We start from the raw sequence: 10590 nt of genomic DNA, 5'->3' as shown, positions 1-10590 counted from the left end.
AATTTGATTTGTACCTGAGAGCCTCGTCTGCTATCATCACACACAAATGTCCCCTGAGAAAATGAGTGGCGGGCCACTGTAATGAAAGCTTGGTGCAGGCGTTGATGACTGAAATTGAAAAACGGGACCAGTTAAGTTGCAGTGTCTGTGGGTTGTGTTTTGTTTGCTGCAGTAATTATATTCTCTGTGTGATCATGCACCATCACGGGAAATACAGACTACGGTGTTCTGAACAAATGTTTGTATTACTAGTGGGATCTTTAGACTGAATACATTAGTTTATTTTGTATACACATTAGTTTATTGAGCTATAATTACATCAGCACACAGGATTGTGTGAGTGTTTGTTAAGCCATTGCTACAGAGCCATTATGTTTACGAGTTTTCCAACCCTCCATCTGTTTGTCACATTCCAATCAATGCAATATCTCAGAAACACCTTGAGTGAATTTTTATTACAAATTTGGCACAAACGTTCACTTGGACTCGAGGATGATCTGATTTTCAGTGATCAAAGGTCAAGGTCTCTTTGACTCATGTCAATTATGTTAAAGTTGTCAAACAAATGCTTGACTGGGGAGAGCGTGGCCTAGGGGATAGAGCGGGTGTTCTGCAACAAGAAGGTTGCTGGTTCGAAATCCCACTCTTTCCCATCTGCATGCCTAAGAGTCCTTGGCAAGATACTGAACCCCTAAAAAAATGGCCCCTCATAAATGCTGAGTGTTGTAAAAAAATGTAAGTCGCTTTGGACAAAAGCGTCAGCTAAATGACATGTAATGTAATATGGCACCCATACCAAATTTGACCGAAGGATAAGATCATTCGAATGTGGTGGTCGAAGGTCAAGGTCACTGTGACCACACAAAACACAATTTTAGCCATAACTTAAAAATGAATGTGCTAATTATTACAATTGAGCCCAAATACTTGCTAGAATAACAAGATGAAGTGGCAACATTTTATGTCTAAAAGGTCAAATTACAACTTCACTGAGACTTCAACAATGTTGAGTAGAAACACTTGTATGTTCATTATTCAACTGCCTAAAGGATTGTCACCATATTTCAGGCAACTTAATTGACCATCAGAGGCATACAACTGCAAGATGGAAATTCTAGTTCATGCTATGTTTACTGCTGTAAAAAGTCAGAGATATGCTACACTAGTCTTTTATTTGCATATGTTGTTTGGAGCCTTTTGAGAGATTTTTTTTCATAATGCCCTAGAAATGTCACTCTGTCTGCTGAAGAGGCCTTGACACAGGCCAATAAGTAAACTAGTAAGATAATCTGCTGATAAGAAACAAATTTGCATGTGTTAATTATCGGAACTGTAGACCGACAAACTAAGTGACCTGATGAGTTTTTCACCACTAGCTGTGCAGTTGAAGTCTTTTGATGAGTTGATTCTCTGTTTGTTTGTTTGTGTCCTTGAAGCATAAAAGACCATAAAAAACAACGTAAAAATAAACCATAGCAAAAAAAGAAAAGAAGACTTAAAAACATATCCAAATGCTGCATGGCTGATGCATGAATTACTTATTAAGTAATTATTACTTAATAAGCTTATTAAGTAATTATTACTTAATAAGCTGAAATTAAGCTATTTTGTAATTTCAATGACTTAGGCCCATTTCACCCCTTCTCCCCGTCGTCGTTGTAAATAGACGCTTAATTTTTTTTGCCAGGGACGTCATTGTAATAACATTGTTGAGATATTAAATAAGCCACAACGGCAGCAACACACCTTCTTCTTGCTGGCATTCAAGTCGTCTAACATGACTTGTGTGAATTATGTAAATAGATTTCTGATAAATAAGACGTACCACAAGCAGCTAAAAACGTTATTATCTACAAATGGTTAAACTTCTACTGATTTCCAATTTGTTGTTAATTAATATATGAGAGATTTATAGTCATTACAGATGTTAAAGTTGACAATTATTGATGTAACATTACTTTACAGGGACAATTAGAACATTTTCTTCTAGTAATCATCAACCAATACAAACAAATTGTTTGGTTAATTTAAACACCAGTATCTTCAACACAAAAAGTTTCAACATTGCTTCTATCTCGGTTACTGGAGAATGTGTGTAGCCTGTAAAAGCAGAAGTAGGCACAGAATAGTGCAGATGACTTGAAGTGAGATTTTTACGATGATTTTTTTTTTTTAAAGGCAGGAGCTGTAGGGACTCAGCAGTAATTTAAAGGCAGTGTTTGCTCATAGACCATTTGAATTCATTCCCTCATGCCCTTAAGACGTCCTCTTCAGAGGAGCTGCCCCAAATTTACACTCCATTAGGACTGTTTACTGTCCTCCTCTCACGTTCCCTGCCCACAGCAGTGCTCCCCTCCTCACCCATTGTCAGCCTGCTGAGTACGAGGGACGGGGCCCAAAGGACAAACTGTCCCCAAATGGCGAGCAAAAATGGAAGGATGGTCTCCACAGACTGTAGCACAGTTCTTATCTCCTCCGCACCGAGCTCTGAGAACAGAGACGCAAACAAAGACAAGCCCAATGTAGGCTTTTGTAAGGGGACGGCGAGTTGACAGTAATGTCACTCCCTGTTTGGTCCAAACTGTCTCACCTCTCTTTCCTGTTTTTCTCCTTCTCAAAAGAGTGCACATACTACATACATAATTAGCTGCAGCTGTTGGCAACTCATTTGCTCTGCGGGTGGATTTCTAATAGTCACCCTACCGAACACTGACATCTACTCTTAATAACGGAAAATACATAGATTTTTCAGATATTCTAACTGGTATTAATGCCACGTCACCTCAGTTAAATGGTAACGGTTTTGTATATATATGGCACTAGTTCAGCTGTCTTGTATATCAACGTGTAGTCTGACTGAGTGTGTGTGACAGTAAACACTGGCATAGCCATCTGGCACCTCCACCTTCCTGAATGTCAGGTGTATACAATTAGCAGAGAATGCCTCCACTAGTATTTAAGGCATGTTACCATGGTGACAAGCACTAGTGGTGCCAGTGTCACTCAAAGATGTAACCTTGCTAATCGAACATTAATACTGAGGCAGACCGGAGGAAGACTCAATAAGTCCGAGGATTAGACCGAGGAGCTGTGCTCTCAAATATAGCTTAATAGCCAAAGTGCAATGTCTGCCTCTGTGGTCGTCTGCTTTCATTTATGCTGTTTATAAACACAAACACCTTCTGTTGAAGGAGTGATTGGCAGCTCTTGTTGTTTAGACAACATGGCGTGCATTATATGTGCCTAAAGCAGGAACTGTGAGAAATCAATTGCATGATAGACTTCCCTTTTTCTGTTTTAAATTTATCTCTTTATTTATTTTTTTTCCATTATAGACAGTGCAGTCAATTCAGACATGTAGTTGTCTTGTAAAGAATACCTGGCTTTGCAATTACTGATTTGTTGTCTTCATATAAACCAGAGAGAGCAATACTGATGAAGATTTCGGGTGTGTGGTGTTAAAGGTGTGCACGACCACAAACCCTGTGTCGGTGATACTGTATGTATATACAAATTATACAGTACAGCTGAAGTCATTACAATTCAGCTGTACAGTTGAATAATGTTGAGTGACATTAGTTAGTAGAGTTTGCATGTTGACTGGGCTTTGTCTGCCTTACAAAACATGAAGATTAGGGTTAAGTTAATTTGAGAGATAAAATTGGCCAGGAATTTGATTGTTGGTGGTTGTTCATTTCTGTATGTTGGGGTTGTGATACAATGGCGACCTGTCTAGGGTAGGGGTGGGAGTCTCTAGGCAGGATTTGATTCTATTCAGTGGGCTACGATTCGATGATAAAACGAGATTCATCAAAGAATATTATTTCTGTACATGAGTTGCACTGAGGGGCATCTTCACTAGCCTCATGATTTGTGATTCAATTAAGTATTAAGACTGTTACTTTTATAACAAGTGTGCTGTAATTTACAAAACAAGGTTTTCAATTAAAAACTGCCACAGTCAGTCTGTAACAGTGCCATTGCTCTCCACACTGATTTGACATTGAATCAGATTAGACTTGTGTGCTGCATCTTTAGCCTTTAGCGTATCAGGATGGCCCCGCCTGGCCCCCCTTGGCAGCATCGAGGCGCATTACTCTGCCAGTCAACGAAAGATTCTACTCATCTCCTCTTTACTGATCACTCACACTTAGTGCTGATCTTTATAGAAACTTGCGGAATTTAGATTTATGTTCCTTGATAAACTGGACGTCAATTCCTCTGCAACAATGAATTGGGGAATAAAACTGCATTGTTTGATAATCTGCGGGAACTTCTCCCCTGTCTCCATTGCAACCTGTGTCTGTGTGTGTGCCCCTCTCTGTCGCTGACAAAAACTGATAACCACATGCATTTAGTTATTAATCGATGGTGTCGGATCATGAGTCCGGTTTGCTCTGGTCACTTTAACCCTGATGTCCTGGCTGTGTGGGTCTTGTGTTGTGTGTAGCAGGTGAATTACATGCGCACTTTAATACGAGAGATACGTGCCTCATAAACGCGAACGTCACAACTGTTCAGGTCCTAATAACTTCTGATAAGTGTCTGTGTTTATTGTTAATGTGTAAAGTGAGCGCAGGTCAGCTGTGGAGGATGCACACCCACACAGGTCATGCTGACAGGGTAAAAGACGACCACACCTTTAATGTACGTCTGTCCTGATCCTGCAGCAGTGGTGGTTATAATCATGCAGCGGCGGGAAATCAATAAAAACTATTTATGTAGTGTAAAAAATATGAAACGGTTATGTTCCTTCTCTGCATCTATGCCGAGTCGTCCACGCACGCATCGCGATGCATCTTAGAATCGAGAAATGTCCCCACCTCTCTACATGTTTACCTCTTTTAAAATTGTGATCGTTGTACAGAAATAAGAACCAATCTGAAAGGGGTTAGGTGATCAGTTGTGTCACACTAAACAAGCAAATGACGCTGCTTATGCCAACTGACTCTACAGAACAAGAAGTAAGTGAATAAAATGTTTGCTTTGATCGTAAATGGCTGGACAAAACACACGTCTGCCTCTGTGGTCCTCCCAAAAGGACTGAAAACTATCCTGGCTTGTCAAGAATGAATTTACACGTCCTTGTTTATTGTGACATAGTCAGGTGATTTTAGTTAACTTGTCACTTCACACCATACATATTATTGAAAAAATTTAGGGAAAATATTCAAATATCATATTACAATAAATGAAATAAGCTTGTATGTATTTTTTATTATCTATTCTATAAAGTATCACAAATCTATTAATTTATTTTCTATCCATTTCAAGTGCACATTGGTCTTCAAAGCGAATCTCAAAGAGCAGATCTCACGTCAGCGGAAAATCTCAGCTGTATAATGTTGGGGGCAGCTCAATGTAGGTCATAGTGCGTTCTGCCTGGAGTTCTCCCTCCATCACTGGGCTCTCCATACACATGTGTCTTGCCAAAGGATTATGGCGTATAACTGATCTTTTTAAAGCGTTAACGTGTCGACAATGAGGGACAAAGAAACAGCTGATTCTCTGTTCAAGACAATTTGATTTGCATCACCGTCACATCCAAATTCCAAAAAGGATTTTAAATGAGGAAGGCATTCATGTTAAAATGATTAAAACAAATACGAGCTTGAAGATTTATCCGACCGTTTCTCTCATCAGTGTTCATTCTGTTAAATGTGAGCTCTGTTTTTTTTGTTTTTTTTTCAGTAACCGTTTGTCCTTCAGACTGAACACCTGGAGGCTCTGGCAGCCCACACCAACTCTTAACTGCAAGATCAATGGATATGAATAGGAATGCCAGTGCAATCTAGTGCTTGTACGGGAAGCATTCAAATTGGACACTATTGATACAGGTTGAAATGCCGATACCTTTTTTTTCTGTGAGGGAAATTAGATTAATGTAAAAAACAGCAGATCTCAGTTGTGACTTTGCTGCTGTCTCCAGGCTGTTGTTTACTTATTGCTATCCATCCTTCACAGTATTTCTCCTCTATCGTGTGCATTTCGTTGCTACAGTTCATGTCCATGTCAGAATTTATTATCATCATTATTGTTAGATGGAGTGAGAAGTAGCAGTAGGGGAAGAGAAAAGTAGTAGTAGTAGTATCAGGAGAATATTTGAGCAAATATGGATATATCATGTGAATAATAAAACACGCCTTTGTGCATTTCATAATCTTCTAAAATACAGACATTAAAACTTAGATAGCATGATATTATATTTTAATTTAAATAAATGTATGTTTTATATTTATCAAAAGACATGATGACATGATTTAAATTCAAGTTCAATTAAAATTGTAATGTATTTAAGGTTCACATGTATAACAATTATTAAATATAATGTCTAAAACCAACTGTATGTTATATATTTGGCTGACTTATGTACCATAAATATTTCCACCAAAGTTAAAACTCTGGTGGAATTTTATTTAACGTAATAGGACATTTCATTCATAGGGTATTTTAATTGCATCATAGCCGCTTTTTGCCCATCTCTTCTCTGCTACAACTTCCGGGGCAGATGACATATAACGAAGGAAAAACTCACTAGTAACCAGTTAGACTGTCTGTTGTTGTTTTCCTTCCATTGTTAGAATTTGTCATGAGTAATGATCACAATTATTCGTAGCTTATCTCATCACCTCAGTGGCCGTGAAGACAACAATTCCCATGATCCCACACTGCTTCCCCATGTCATCAAACTAGATCTGGACTCCTAGCAGCCAAAGTTACATATTGTATGATTGATTCATTTAATGTAATATTAATATCTTAAATGTAAATACAGATTCTATCTAATATTTATACAAATACTTTATTAAAATTAAAGGTGAATTGTTAATGTATATATATTTAATAAATTTAATAAATACTTTCATACGCCCATAAATGTAAGTGCCAGCCAGAATAATTTATAATACGTGTAACTGTCCTGTCTGTACTGTCTGTATATATATATGTATATATATATAAATATTTATATTTATATATATATAAATATTTATTAGAAATGTTATAATGTTAGTAGGTTTCTCTTATTTGTATTACAATTCATGGTCCTGAACCAATGTCTGAATGCTCTTCAGAAAACGTATTCATAGCAGTTAAATAAGTATTATGTAGTTATCATTTACCTATTAACATTTTGACCGTTCATAGGAGTAAAAGCAGAGATCTTCCTTATCACTCCAACATTGTCTCAGTTCTATTCCCGGGAAACCATATCAGTGTAACAGTGAGACAGAAAGCACAAGCCCCTAAAACTGAAGCAGCTACGTGAATTCAGTAGTCATGACCAGCATCTATTTAATTTTGTGCATTTGCCAAGGAACTGAGTTGTATTGCGTTTTGATTACTCTCCAGCAAAGAATATTGCTTAACATATCTAGCCTGCTAAAATGTCTACGCTTGCATGCTACTTTTTCTGTTTACTCCTGTCTTCATTTGCCCTCTGAATCCATCCTTCATAAGTAAAACATAAGGGACCAGGAGCAGGCACGCCCTTGCTAGCCATTAAGAAGCACTGTATTTACTGTAAATGTATCATGCATGAGCCGGTAGGTTTCTTAGCTCCTGACAAGCACAACACTTGGCCTACATGCGGCTGTAGCTGCTGTGAATTGCATGTCTCGGAGAGCTCTCCAGTTGACACTGCAAATTGCATCCATGGCACGCCTCGTGACTGTTGATTGAATGTAATTCAATTTTCCTCCTCTGCAATGAAAGGATTTTTTTACTCCCATCTGTACACACTTGGTTGAAAATAGTGGAGAGAAGAGGCTCTTTGTGTGTGTGTTTGGTTAAGATGGTATCAGAATACATGTTTGGTTAACATCCACTAGCAGGAAAACAATTCATTACATCTGTTACAGTATGTTAAAGACATTGAGATAAAAGCTTATATTATAATAACATATTGTTCTGCTGTATGATGGAAGCTTCTTTTAGTCACGCTTTCTAGAACATACCAGAAAACCTTGAGCAGCCTCCTCTGATAAATAATGGATGAGCTATCGCTAACTAAATGCTGGGTTTGATTGCTGTGCTCTGGTCTAATCATGGCGACATCTTGGGCACTCAACACTGTTTTCTATTTTCATCTCAGGAGAATGATCTTCAAGATTTCCTTCAGGAGAACAAGCACTTGAACCTCCAGTTGTTCAACAACAGCCCCAAGGCATCTGGGTATGAGAAGGTAAGAGGCAAATTGGCTTCTCTTTTTAACATCCCAATGCTACAGAAGAGTATGCTGTCACACCAGAAAATAAAGAAAATCATGTTTTTAGGTGTAGACTGAAATATCCAAGTTGTTATTGCCATTGAATTTTGTACAAGCACTCATTGTCACCAGCTCTGTGACTTGTACTTGTTGGCTAAATCTCTTAATAGTCCATAATACAAAAAATTGGTTTCTTCAGTACTTTGGTAGATGACCAGGTACCTATAGATCAGCACCCAGGAGAGCAGAAGGCCCAACAGTCCCCTCAAATTCAATCAAGCATCCATGTTGAAAAAAGGGTGAAAAAGAAATTCATGCAACTCCACCTTTGTCCAGATCTGTTCCAAATCTGATTGGCTCTGTCTTGGCCCATATCCCACCCTTTCATCAAGTTGTGAGGAAATCCATTGTCTAGTTGTTGCATAAGCCTGTAGCCAAACAAAGCAATCAACCAACCAACCAACAAATGGACAGGGGTGAAAACATACCTCCAAGGCAGATCTAATGAGATTCCCACTCGCCTTTTGTTGCTAATTAGCACTTCATACCCGGTCTTGTTAGCATTGGCATTTTAAGCATATGAATAATTAGCCTTTTGCACAAAGCATCGGACTACAGCCTCTCAGAGCTCCTAATGTGGTTGTAGAGTCTCAATGTTAGGTCCTGATAGACCACAGCCTGGTCCTACAGTAACACACTATCAGATGACTCTTTCATACTATTACAATGCTGGATAAAATGGATCTGTTTTTCCTCTTTCTTACATATCAATGCAAGAAATAAGCAATTCAGTTAAAACCTCCTCACTTTCCTTCAAGGCTCAAGACCTCAAAGGTCTGCAGAGCTGATAACAAAGTCAAAGTAGAAACAAACACAGAGCACAGGGCCTCTCTGTGGACAGGAAGGCAATTTCCTGAAGGAGCTGATTGGCAGGTGGTCGCTTACGGGGTTGAAGACGGGTGAAATACTGGTTATTGATGTTTTATCAGGACTGGGGTGGCTCTCGGAGCAGCTATCACACTGTCGGATATGAGAGCAGCACTCTGCAGGGCAGTGTGGATATAAGCCCTCGCTTATACCTCCTGTGTTCTGATCCTTATCGTATCTGAATGAACTAGGTGGGGTGGCAAATGGCACCTCCTTCTTCCCATAATAGACTTCGACCTGCTTCTGCTGAATCGAATATAGATATATATTTATAATATAGTCCTACCCGTGAGGATAGGTTTTTTACTAGGGGGTGGACTGTACGGTGGATTCACAAACAAGTTTTCGTTTGGGTCTTGCTCTGTTGGTGTTTGAAACGCCCTCCTGAAGGAATCATAAGTCATTCATAGCAGCTCCGATGAAGGGGTTTTACCCCATTACAGCTGCAGGAACCAGTCATCTCACTGCTGGTTAGAGGCCTTAAAAGCGTAGCTGAAAAATGTTAAGAGCAATACAACTGGTGTAGAGTATAAAGTAAATGTAGAAATGGAAATAGAAACATTTATCATGTAGTGTTCTCATCAGCAGTATCGACCTCATGCTGTTGAATTGATGTACAGTGTTACTGTTAATACAATGTGATTGTTTCACTCAGTTAAAAGCATAGTTCTTAGTTAAAATTATAGCATAAATAATGTATTAATGGTTTGGTCTGCAGCCATTGGAATCTGTGAATTACTCTTTCATTTTAATTGTATTTAAAGGATTTTATCACAGAAACCACCCAGCTACAACATCTGACCTTTGACAATTTCTGCCTGCTTTGAATGCGTGGAATAGGTTGAGTGGCATTAAAACTAATCTTTCTTTAAACTATCATATGTAAAATTAGCACTTCAATACCAGAAAAATATCAAGGGCTCTAAAATATTATTCAATCCAAAGTAACAGCTCTACTTTTATACAGAATAATATCTTCAGTTGTTGTTGACATTGTATCATAGATGCACTGCTTTGGCTCTGTAATCAGTGGCTAGAGGATGTTGTGGTGTTTCTCTGCCTTAGAAAGGAATAACCTGCAACTGTCAATGATTAATATAAGCTATTTAATTTAAATTAACAGAAGCCAAAATACAGTTGTATTTTCATTTCTGCCATATGTACAGGACATAGACAGGTGACTATATGATTTGTAAAATGACAACCTATTTTTCAATATTTTTTTAATAATCTGTGATTCAAGGGCAAACAATTTTACTTTTGCAATTTGTCCTTTTTCTACTTTAAAGGCTGCCTATCAACACACTTAAGTGTCTGCAGCTATGCATTTAATTTAAAGCTTTTGAAGTACTTTTATATTAACAATATTGCCTGACCAGATTATGGTGATGACATCATGAGCCATACTTACAGGTACTCTGGTATCTACATTATTATTGATGTCATCAGATGAATAT

The sequence above is a fragment of the Platichthys flesus genome, chromosome 3 (assembly GCF_949316205.1).
Source record: "Platichthys flesus chromosome 3, fPlaFle2.1, whole genome shotgun sequence".
Taxonomy (NCBI): domain Eukaryota; kingdom Metazoa; phylum Chordata; class Actinopteri; order Pleuronectiformes; family Pleuronectidae; genus Platichthys; species Platichthys flesus.
This window is presented reverse-complemented; position numbering follows the sequence as displayed.